General features: G+C 35.0%; 1 pseudogene; it reads left to right on the top strand.

The window, feature by feature from the left end:
* Window positions 1–562: 562 nt before the first annotated feature.
* Window positions 563–11,462, top strand: part of LOC138146711 (kanadaptin-like) — a 169,217-nt pseudogene continuing 158,317 nt past the window's right edge.

The following is an 11,462-nucleotide window of genomic DNA, read 5'->3' as shown; positions in this document are numbered from 1 at the left end:
CAGCCTGTGAAATTAGGAAAAAGAAAATTACAATGGGAAGGAAGGAAGCTGAGAAGGAGAAGGGGAAGGCAAGAAAATTGATCAGAGCTTATTGTAGAGAGCAAGAACAACAAAATACAGAGGACAACATGGATCTATACTCACACCTGAGACCACAAAAGGACATATGAACTGGTCTCAAGCCGAAAAAGCATTCTGGGAGGAGGTCAAGAAAGATTTAAAAACCCAAATTAGAGAGGTAGAAGATAAACTTAAATCTTCAGTGATCAAATTGAAAAAAGTCTCATTGAAGAAAACAAGTCCTTAAAAACTTAAATTTGTGACCTAATTGGAGAAAATACCTCCCTAAAAAGGACCTTCAAAAACTAACGGAAGAGAATAATTCACTAAAAATTAGAATTAGTCAAATCGAAACTCAGGACTCTATGAGGCACCAAGAGTCGAAAAAGCAAAACATGAAGATTGAAAAATTAGAAGAAAGTATGAAATATCGCACGGGAAAACTACTGACCTGGAGAACAGATCCAAGAGATAAAAATTATTGGTCTACCAGAAAGCCACAATGAGAAAAAGGAGCCTGGACAACGCCCTCCAAGAGATTGTCAAAGAAAACTGTCTTGAAGTGCTAGAATCAGGAGGTAAAATAGTTATCGAAAGAATTCACTGGACTCCTCCTGAAAGCGATCCCAAATTGAAAACTCCAAGAAATATTGTAGCCAAATTATAGAATTACTTGGTTAAGGAGAAAATACTGCAAGCAGACAAAAAGAAACAATTCAATTATTGTGGAACTACAGTCAGGATTACACAGGACCTAGCAGCTTCTACATGAAAAGATTGGAGGGATTGGAATTTGATATTTCTTAAGGCAAAAGAGCTAGGACTGCCACAAAGGATCACCTACCCAGAAAAACTGAGCATAATCTTTCAGGCAAGGAGATGGTCATTTAATGAAATAAGGGACTTCCAGACTTTCATGATGAAAAAGCCAGAGTTCAATGGAAAATTTCATCTCCAATTACAAGACTCAAAAAATTACAAGACTTACTCAAAAAAGTAAACAAGGAAAACACACACACACACACACACACACATACAAGCACACTCATGCACACATGCACATTACTTGGGATGCAATAAAAAAAATCTACATCCCTATATGAGAAACTGACACCTGTCATTATTGAAATTTATATGATTATCAGTACCTTTTAAAGGGATATACATAGATAGAGGTGTTGGTATAAATGAACTAATCTGTTAATTAAAAAAAACACCTTATTAAGGGGTTTAAAGGGATAAAAGGAAAGGATGAGGTAGTAAAAGGTTAATTATGCCATACAAAGAGGCATAAAGACATACTATAGTAGAAGAGAAGGAGAGAGGGAGATGAACATCATTTGAACTTTATTCTCATTGGTTCTGGTCAAAGAGGGATCAACATATTCAATTAAGTTTAAGATTCTAATGTGAAAAGATACAAAAATCTCATTATAATACAGGGAAAGGAGGGAGGGAGAGGAGCACTGTGTGAAATTTATTCTCATTTGTTTGCTGTCAAAGAGGGAATAACATACTCTGATAAGTATAAAAATGCATTATGCCCAATAAGCAGTGGCGGGAAAGGGAGTAAGGAGGGTATAAGAAGGAGGGGGTTTGAAGGGAGGGAAATATTAGCAAGAGGAAAGGGTAGGTAAAGAAGGGGGGGTCACAGGGAGGGAATACTGAGGGAGGTGGTGGTCAAAAGTAAAACCCTTAAGAAGGGGAAGGGAGAAGGAAGAACATAAACAGTGAGGGAATAGGATGGAGGGAAAGAGACAGATAGTAATCATAACTGTGAACATGAATGGGATGAACTCTCCCATAAAACAGAGGTGGATAGCAGAATGGATTAAAAACCATAATCCTACAATATGATGTCTACAAGAAACACATTGGAAACAAAGGGATACTCAGAGGGTAAAGGTAAAAGGCTGGAGTAGAATATATTAAGTTTAGCTAAAGTGAAAAAAAGGGGTAGTAATTCTTATATCAGATAAAGCAAAAGGAATAATAGATCTCATTAAAAGAGATGAGGGAGGAAACTATATCCTGGTAAAAGGCACCAGTGAGAATGAAGTAATGTCATTACTTAACATATGTGCACCAAGTGGTGTAGTGTCCAAATTCCTAGAGGAGAAGTTAAGGGAATTGGAGGAAGAAATAGATAGCAAAACTATACTAGTGGGAAACCTTAATCTCTCCCTCTCTGAACTTGATAAATCTAAACTAAAAATAAACAAGAAAGAAGTTAAGGAGGTGAATAGAATTTTAGAGAGGCTAGATATGATAGATCTCTGGAGAAAATTTTTTTTAACTGGGTTAAAAAAGATTATACCTTCTTCTCAGTGGCAAATGGAACTTACACAAAAATCATCCATGTACTAGGGCATAAAAACCTCACAATTTAGTGAAGAAAGGCAGAAATATTAAATGTATCATTCTCAGACAATGATGCAATAAAAATCACATGCAATAAAGGGCCATGGAAAGATAGACTAAAAAGTATTTTGAAACTAAAAAATTTAATCCTAAAGAATGGGTGGGTCAAACAGGAAATTATAGAATCAATCAGTAACTTAATTCAAGAGAATTACCACAGGGGTGGCTAGGTGGTACAGTGAATAGAGCACTGGGCCTGGAGTCAGGAGGACCTGAGTTCAAATCTGGCCTCAGACACAACCCAAAAACTAGCAGTGTGACCTTGGCCAAGTCACTTAAGCCCAACTGCCCTCCAAATATATATATATATATATATATATATATATATATGTATGTATGTATGTAATACACTGGGGTGGCCAGGTGGCACTGTGAGTAAGAGTGCCGGCCCCAGTGTTGGGAGACCTGGGATCACTTAAGGCCTCAGGTACTCGACCCCCACAGAAAAATAACTGGCCATGTAACCTTGATAAAGTTACTTAACCCCAATTACCTAAAAAGAGAGAAAGAATTACCATAATAAGACAACATGCCAAAATTTGTGGGATGCAGCAAAGGCAGTTCGTAGGGGAAGTTTTATATCCCTGAGTTCATACATGAATAAATTAGAGAAAAGGGAGGTCAATGAATTGAGCATGCAATTGAAATAGCTAGAAAAAGAACAAATTGAAAATCCCCAATTAAATATTAATTAGAAATACTGAAAACCAAAGGAGAGATTGATAAAATTGAAATTAAGAAAATTATTGAATTAATAAATAAATCTGAGCTGCTTTGTGAAAAAAACAATAAAATTGATAGACCCTTAGTCAATATGATAAAAAAGAAAGAAAACCAAATTATGAGTATCAAAAATGAAAAGGGTGAATGTACTTCCAATGAAGAGGAAATTAAAACAAAAATAGGAATTATTTTGCCCAGTTTTATGTACACAAATTTGACAATCTTCGTGAAACTGATGAATATTTACAAAAATATAAGTTGCCCAGATTAACGGTAAAGGAAGTAAAGTGTGTAAATAACCCCATCTCAGAAAAAGAAATTTAACAAGCCATCTGTGAACTCCCTATGAAAAAATTCTCCAGGGCCCAATGGGTTTACTCGTGAACTCTATCAAACATTTAAAGAACAATTGATTACAATACTCTACAAACTATTTGGGTAAAATAGTGAAGGAGTCCTACCAAATTCTTCTTATGACACAAATATGGTACTGATACCTATTTCAGTAAGAGATAAAAAAGAGAAAGAAAATTAATTTCCCTCATGAATATGGATGCAAAAATTTTAAATAAAATATTAGCAAAAAGACTACAGCAGCATATCACAAGAATAATACATTTTGATCTTGTAGGATTTATTCCAGGAATGCAAAGATGGTTTGATATTAGGAAAACCGTCAGTATAATTTATCATATTCAACAATAAAATTAGCAGAAACCACATGATTATCTCAACCGATTCAGAAAAGGCTTTTGACAAAGTACAACATCCATTCCTGTTAAAACCACTAGAAAGTATAGGAATAAATGGAGCCTTCCTTAAAATAAGAGGTAGCATCTATTTAAAGCCATCAGCAAGTATTACACGTAATGGGGATAAGCTAGAAACTTTTCCAATAAGATCAGGGGGGAAACAATGGCATCCACTATAACCCTTCTTATTAAGTCTGGTACTAGAAATGTTAACAGTAGCAATTAGAGGAAAAAAAAAGAAATCAAACTAGGAAAAGAAGAAAGCAAGCTATCACTCTTTGCCCATGATCTGATGATATATTTAGAGAATCCTAGAGAGTCAAGTAAAACACTACTTGAGACAATAAATAAATTTGGCAAAGTTGCAGGATATAAAATAAACCCACATAAATCCTCAGTATTCCTATATATGTCTAATGAAATCCAACAGCAAGAGTTAGAAAGAGAAATCCCATTTAAAGTTACTGTAGACATTATAAAATATTTGGGCATCTGCCTGCCAAAACAAACCCAGGATCTATATGAACACAACTACAAAACACTTTTCACGCAAATAAAGTCAGATCTTACTAATTGGAAAAACATCAATTGTTAGTGGCTGGGTTGACCTAATATAAAAAAATGACAATTTTACCTAAATTAAATTACATATGTAGTTCCATTCCAATCAATTTACCACAAAATTACTTTATAAAACTAGAAAAAAATAGTAACAAAATTCATTTGGAAGAACAAAAGATCTAGAATATCAAGGGAATTAATGAAAAGAAATGCAAGGGAAGGTGACCTACCTTTAAAAAATTTTGATCTGTATTATAAAGCACCAGTCATCAAAACTACTTGGTACTGGCTGAGGAATAGAGCAGTGGATCAATGGAATAGATTGGGAACACAAGACTCAGAAGTCAATGGCTATAGTAATCTACTCCTTGATAAACCCAATGACCCCTGTTTTGGGGATAACAACTCACTATTGGACAAAAACTGTTGGGAAAATTGGAATATAGTATGGCAGAAACTTGACATAGACCATTATCTAACACCATATACCAAAATCAAGTCTAAATTGGTAGATGATCTAGGTATAACGTCTGATACTGTAAGCAATCTGGGAAAGCAAGAAATAGTTAATCTGTCAGATTTATGGAAAGGGGAAGACTTTATGATGAAATAAGAATTAGAGAGCATTATAAAATGCAAAATGGATAATTTTGATTCCATGAAATTGAAAAACTTCTGTACAAACAAAGCCAATGTAACCAAGATTAAGAGGAAAGTGTAAAAGTCATTCCTCTATTGATAAATGGTTAGAGGATATGAATAGGAAGTTTTCAGAGGAAGAAATTAAAGATATCTATAAGCATATGAAAAAATGCTCTAAATCTCTATTGATTAGAGAAATGCAAATCAAAACAACTCTGAGGTACCACATCTCACCAGTCAGATTGGCTAATATGACAAAACAGGCTAATATGACAAATGCTGGAGAGGATATGGACAAATTGGAACACTGGTATATTGTTGGTGGAGTTGTGAATTGATTCAGCCATTCTGGAGAGCAATTTGGAACTACAGCCAAAGGACTATAAGTAATTTCATACCCTTTGACCCAGCAATACCACTTCTAGGGTTGTATCCCAAAGAGATCATAGAAGTGGGAGGAAGACACATATTTATAAAAATATTCATAACAGCTCTTTCTGTGGTGGCAAGGAGTTGGAAATTGGGGGATGCTCATCAATTGGGGAATGTCTAAAAAGATTGTGGTATATGAATGTAATGGAATACTATTGTGCTATAAGAAACGAGGAGCAGATGGACTTCATATTTACCTTGAGTGGCTTATACAAACTGATGCTGAGTGAGAAATACAGAACCAGGAGAAATTTGCACACAATTACAGACACAACGTATGTGTGACAAACAACTTTGATAGAATGGACTCTTCTCAGCAATGCAGGGTTATAAGGCAACTCTGAAAGACTCATGATGGAGAGAGATGTCTACATTCAAATAAAGAACTAGAAAGAACAGAGGTTGAATGCAGATTTAAGCAAACTACCTGCTCTCTTTCTTTTTCTTGTGGGGTTTTTCTCTTTCCAATTGTTCATTCCATCTGATACAATCATTCTGTAAAATCTGACTAATGTCTAATGTGAAAGATATTCTTTACTTGATTGTATATCACCATGGAAGGGAGGAAGGGGAGGGAAGGGGGGAAAATGTGAAACTCAAGGAATTGTAGAATTGAATCTTGTAAACTAAAAGTAAACAAATTAATAAAGACTAAAAAAAATTTATATGTATAGAAAAGGGGCATCTATGTGACACAATGAATAGATCACTGGCAAAGGAGTCAGGAGGACCTGAGTTCAAATCCAGTCTCAGACACTTGACACTTACTAGTCATGTGACCTTGGGCAAGTCACTTAACCTCAATTGCCCTGCATGCCCCTCTCCAAAAAGTAAAAAAAAAAATGTATCCAACAGATTAAGATAAAAATCTGTCACTAATCTGGGAATTCATGAACACCACTGAAAATATATGGGCTAGGGGCAGACAGTTAGCACAGCGAGTAAGAGCACTGGCTCCAGTGTCAGGATGACCTGGGGATCAAATCCAGGCTCACATATTCATCACCACACCCAGAAGTAACTGGCTGTTTAACCTTGAGCAAGTTACTTAATCCCAATTACTTAAAAAAAAAAGAAAAGAAAATATATGGGCTATATTCAAATATAGATTTGGCAAAATGCACTGTTCATTAAAAGTATGCTTAATATACATTATATGTGTGGTTTCATGATAAAGAATTAAAGAATTTGTGTGAATATCTTGCAAACTACTCACCAAATCACAAAAAAATAAATATTTTTAAGGGAGGACATATATTAAAATTTTGTTTAGTGTTTAAAATACTTGTATAAATTAGTTAATGTAATTATTTTACAGTAGTGTCCCAGCTAATTTATCCAAGTCACATTATGGTTTGTGTCTATATGGCATTTTACTGTACCTATAGATATAGATACAGATAGATAGATAGATAGATAGATAGATAGATAGATAGATAGAGAAAGAGCCTCATTGAAGTTTTATATCTTCAATATATGATAGAGGCAAATGGCAAACCACATCAGTTCCTTTGTCAAAGAGCACCCTAAATGGGGTCATGATAGTTGGACATAACTGAAACAACTCAACAACAAAACTAAATATCATAATGTTTAAGTGTTATTTCCATAGTCTCACTTCTTCAAAACTCCTCCAAGTTTTGGAAACCACACTCAATTAGAAGTTTTCTGATTGTAATCTATCACCCTATCTGCTATAATATAGGGCTATTAAGAATTATGTTTCATAGTAGTATTCAAAATATTTTATTTTTCTTTTAAACTTGAAAATTCATTTTGGTGCATGATAAAGTATATTAAAGATTGATCTTTTAATGGATGTTCAGATATAGATTTAGCAATAACTGATCAGTGGTAGAAATCTCCTGGATTGGATTAAGAGGGTAAGTATTATAGGAAAAAAAATCTCAAATAGAGTTGAGTTAGTTGTACATTGCCAGAACCAAACATACCAGATGGCAACACTTACTAATTCCACACAGAAGTTAAAGTTCTTAAAAAACTGAGAAATAGTTTAAATATAAGTTATGTTGAGCTTGGATATCTAGGATTAACTAGAACAGTCAAGGCCCAAAACAAGACTTTCAATTTGCATTTGAACCAGCAAAACTGTTTTCAAAAAATGGAGTATGATGTATGTGCTTTATGTAACCAGACACTATAAAGCCAATCATGACCAGGTCTCCTGAGGACTGCTTCTGTGGATAATGTAGAGATTCTAATTGCATACTATGGTGAAATCTCTATGCATTCAGCAGTAAATCAAAGAATAACATTCAAGAAACCAAAGCATAACATAGCAACTTATTACTAAGTTGGCCACAAAATCTTAAAAAAATATATATCATTCAATAAGTTATATTGTTCGCAATCTATACACAGTATCCAAATAAAGTCATCTTTCACCTTGACTAGAGACTGGCTTCCAATCATCCTTAAGGGATAGCAAAAAGTACAAACACCATCCATATCTCGGTCACAGTAAGTTATAAATCTCATCAATTAATAGAGAGTATTCAAATAAAGACCCCTTTAATCTTAATTTGAGGCAGACTTCCAAACCCCAAAGCTCCTCCTCAATGGGCTGCTTCTTCTTCATGATCTGAGTGCTCTCAGACCTTGCCTGAATTCACTCGACTGTTGCCTGGATTCATATGTAAGCAGCTCTTGCCCATGTTACATATTTCAGTAAACAGGAACTGCTCCACTCCAAGCTCTTTGCAGTTTCTGTTTCTAGGAAAGCAAAGCTCAAGAGGGCTACAAGAATATTTACACACATAAAACTTAACAGAGCTACAACAATATTTACAAGCATCACCAGCACTATCATCTCAATTCACTTTCTGTCTGAGAAATCAGCACAAATCAACAGAATGCTTCTGTCTGTCAAAGTACATAAATTGGGGTGGCTAGGTCGCACAGTGAATAGAGCACCAGCATTGGAGTCAGGAGGACCTGAGTTTAAATCCAGCCTCAGACACTTAACACAAACATTAGCCATGTGACCTTAGGCAAGTCACTTAACCCCGATTGCCCTCCAAAAAGCAAAAAAAAAAAAAAAGGCATAAATTAACGGACAGAATGCCTCAGTCCGAAAAAGTAACATTAATACAGAACAGAGTCCTAACATCACAAAGATTCTCTCTGTTAGCTCTTGCCCAGCTCCCAGCTCTGCTCCAACTCCTCTGTACTGCTCCTTCCTATTCAACCCTTCCTTTTCCACTCTTTCAGCAACTTCCCCCCACCTTGGATTCTGTGAGATTGCTTTAGGCCCTGTAAGAGCAGGGAAGATTTTCAAATTACTGTAGGCCTATTGGGGGCAGGGAAGGATTTCAAATTCCCTTAGGCGTATTAATGGCAACACAATGTATACTATTTCCCACAAAGACTCTTGATACAATCCATGGCAAGGCTCAAAGGCATTTGAATAGCTGAAACAAGAAAAGTACTACTTTGCTTGCCATTAAGGATGCTTATAATTAAAATTTAAATTTTAGTTATTAGTTTCCTAAACAATAGTTATATGTATTTTATGCTAATCAGTCAGTCAAGAAATATTTATTAAGCTTTACTATATTACAGGTACTATGCTAAACAATTAATATACAAATACAAGGAAAAATAAAAGCAGTCCCTACTCTCAAGGAGCTTGCATTCTAATAAAAAAGAAAACACATAAAAGGAAGCTGAAACTTTTGGGGTGAGCGACAATTTGAAGATATACAATAAGGGAGCATATTTTTAATATAATTAATTTATTTACTTTTGGTTTACAACATTTAATTCCATAATCCCTTGAGTTCCAAATCTCCCCCTTCCTTTCCTCCTCCCCCTATGGCAGCATGTAATCCAATATAGGTTCTATAATACATCCACATGAAACATTAGTCAAGTTATAAAGAAGAGTTATAAAAAATGGAGTAAACAATGAGAAAGAAGGAACAAAAAAAAACACAAAACACTAAAGAGAGCAAGCCAGTAGTTTCCTTCAATCTGCATTTAAACTCTGTAGTTCTTTTCTCTGAATGTGGATATCCTTTTCCATCATCTTTTGGAGGTGTCTTATAGCCTTGCATTGCATAGAGGAGACCAGTCTGTCAAAATTAATCATCACAGATATGCTGTGTCTGTAATTATATACAAAGTTCTCCTGGTTCTGCTCTCTTCACACAGCATAACTTTATATAAGTCCTTTCAGGTTATTATGAAGTCCATGTGCTCCTCATTTCTTATTGTAAAATAGTATTCCATTACATTCATATACTACACTTATTTAGGCATTAAGGAATCATAGAAAATGAGAAGTCCAGAGTGAAAATCGGGAAAATGAAGACATGTATGGTTTGCAGCCCCTTCTTAAGTAAAAATTCTAGAAAGAGCCATCCAATTGGAGGCAGTGTCTGCAGGGATGGAGGGTACTAAAAAGATTTGAACTGTAGGGTTGTAAAATTATTCCAGGATGAAGAATTTTCTGGGGAATAGGTTTAAGATTAAAGATTTTAGAGAGGAAAAGAAAAAAAAATTCTTTAGTACTCACACTTGAACAGGGATGGTGACCAAGTAAGGTTTGGAGTGGGGTAGAGAAGGCAACAAAAATCACATCTGTATACCAGGTTTCCAAGGAAAACATAGCTGTAAATAACTCCAATACAAATATTCCTCAAGTGCAGTGATAAGTTTCTCTTGTTATATTAAAAAATGTTAGCCCCATAACACTGGGCAAAGAACAAGCATCAAAACCAGGACAATAATTTAATTCAAAGGATATGCAGCCTTTGATCAAGGATGTTAATATGTGCCACAAAGAACTAAACCCAAAATTCCATACCGCGTGTTTCCCCGATAATAAGACTTATCCTGAAAATAAGCCCTCCCCTTACTGTGCAAGATTCCTCTAAAATAAGCCCTCCCCCCAAAAATAAGCCCTATTGAGATTGCTACTGTAGTGAATCCCCTGCGCTACACGCTACATTACGGTACCCTCTGTATGCACCCCACCCCCACCCCTCGTGAAACACACAGCGCTCCGAGCTGCATCCAATCAGAACTGCAGCAGTGAGCACGTCATCCTGTTCTTCCCCAGTGATTTGCTTGCTGGTACATTTTTTTGTTCACATTTACCTGTTTATTAAAATTGCTGTCAATGTTCATTAAAATAAGCCCTCCCCTGAAAATAAGCCCTCTGTTGTTTTTCTGTCCAAAAAAATTAATAAGACAGTGTCTTATTATCGGGGAAACACGGTATATTGTTTCATGAAGGCAGAATTCAATGACTGTCTCTTTCATCCTTCTCCACATTATAACTGTCTTAAGGCAGATTAAGATTTTCTTTCCATTTTTATCTATGCCTTATCATACTGGTACTTCAAAATGAGCTTGTAACCCATTAATACCCCTAGATCTTTTTTTTTTTCAACTGTTTTCTGGATTGTCCTCACTAATCATCTACTTGTAAGGTTGGTTTTTTTTTTGAACCAATATAGGAATATATTTATATCTATTAAATTTCATCCTATTAGACTCATCATCAACCCCATAAACATTGTGTTAAGAGCTTACTGTGTGCCAATCACTTTGAAAAGTGAAGATTCAACGCAGAATTCTAGCTTTTTTTTAATCACATTGACTTACTCTAGTTTGAGTAATTGTGCAAGTAGTTGTGTATTCCATCTAAGTCTTCATCTAAATCAGATTTTAAAAAAATGTTAAGTTGAAAAATCACACACTTAGAGATCCCTATCCATGGTGAGACTGAACCATAAATGACCAATTTTAGATTGAAGACTTTCAAATCATTAAAAATCCTTTAAATTAAAATATCAGTAAGTCTTTATCTCTTTGTATTGTCCACAAGGATATTATGCAAAAATT

The sequence above is a fragment of the Petaurus breviceps genome, unplaced genomic scaffold (genome assembly GCF_028583685.1).
Source record: "Petaurus breviceps papuanus isolate PSGF00001 unplaced genomic scaffold, PetGlider_PUasm1.0 90769, whole genome shotgun sequence".
NCBI classification, from domain to species: domain Eukaryota; kingdom Metazoa; phylum Chordata; class Mammalia; order Diprotodontia; family Petauridae; genus Petaurus; species Petaurus breviceps.
Note: the sequence above shows the minus strand (reverse complement) of the source record. Positions and strands in the feature narration are given on the sequence as shown.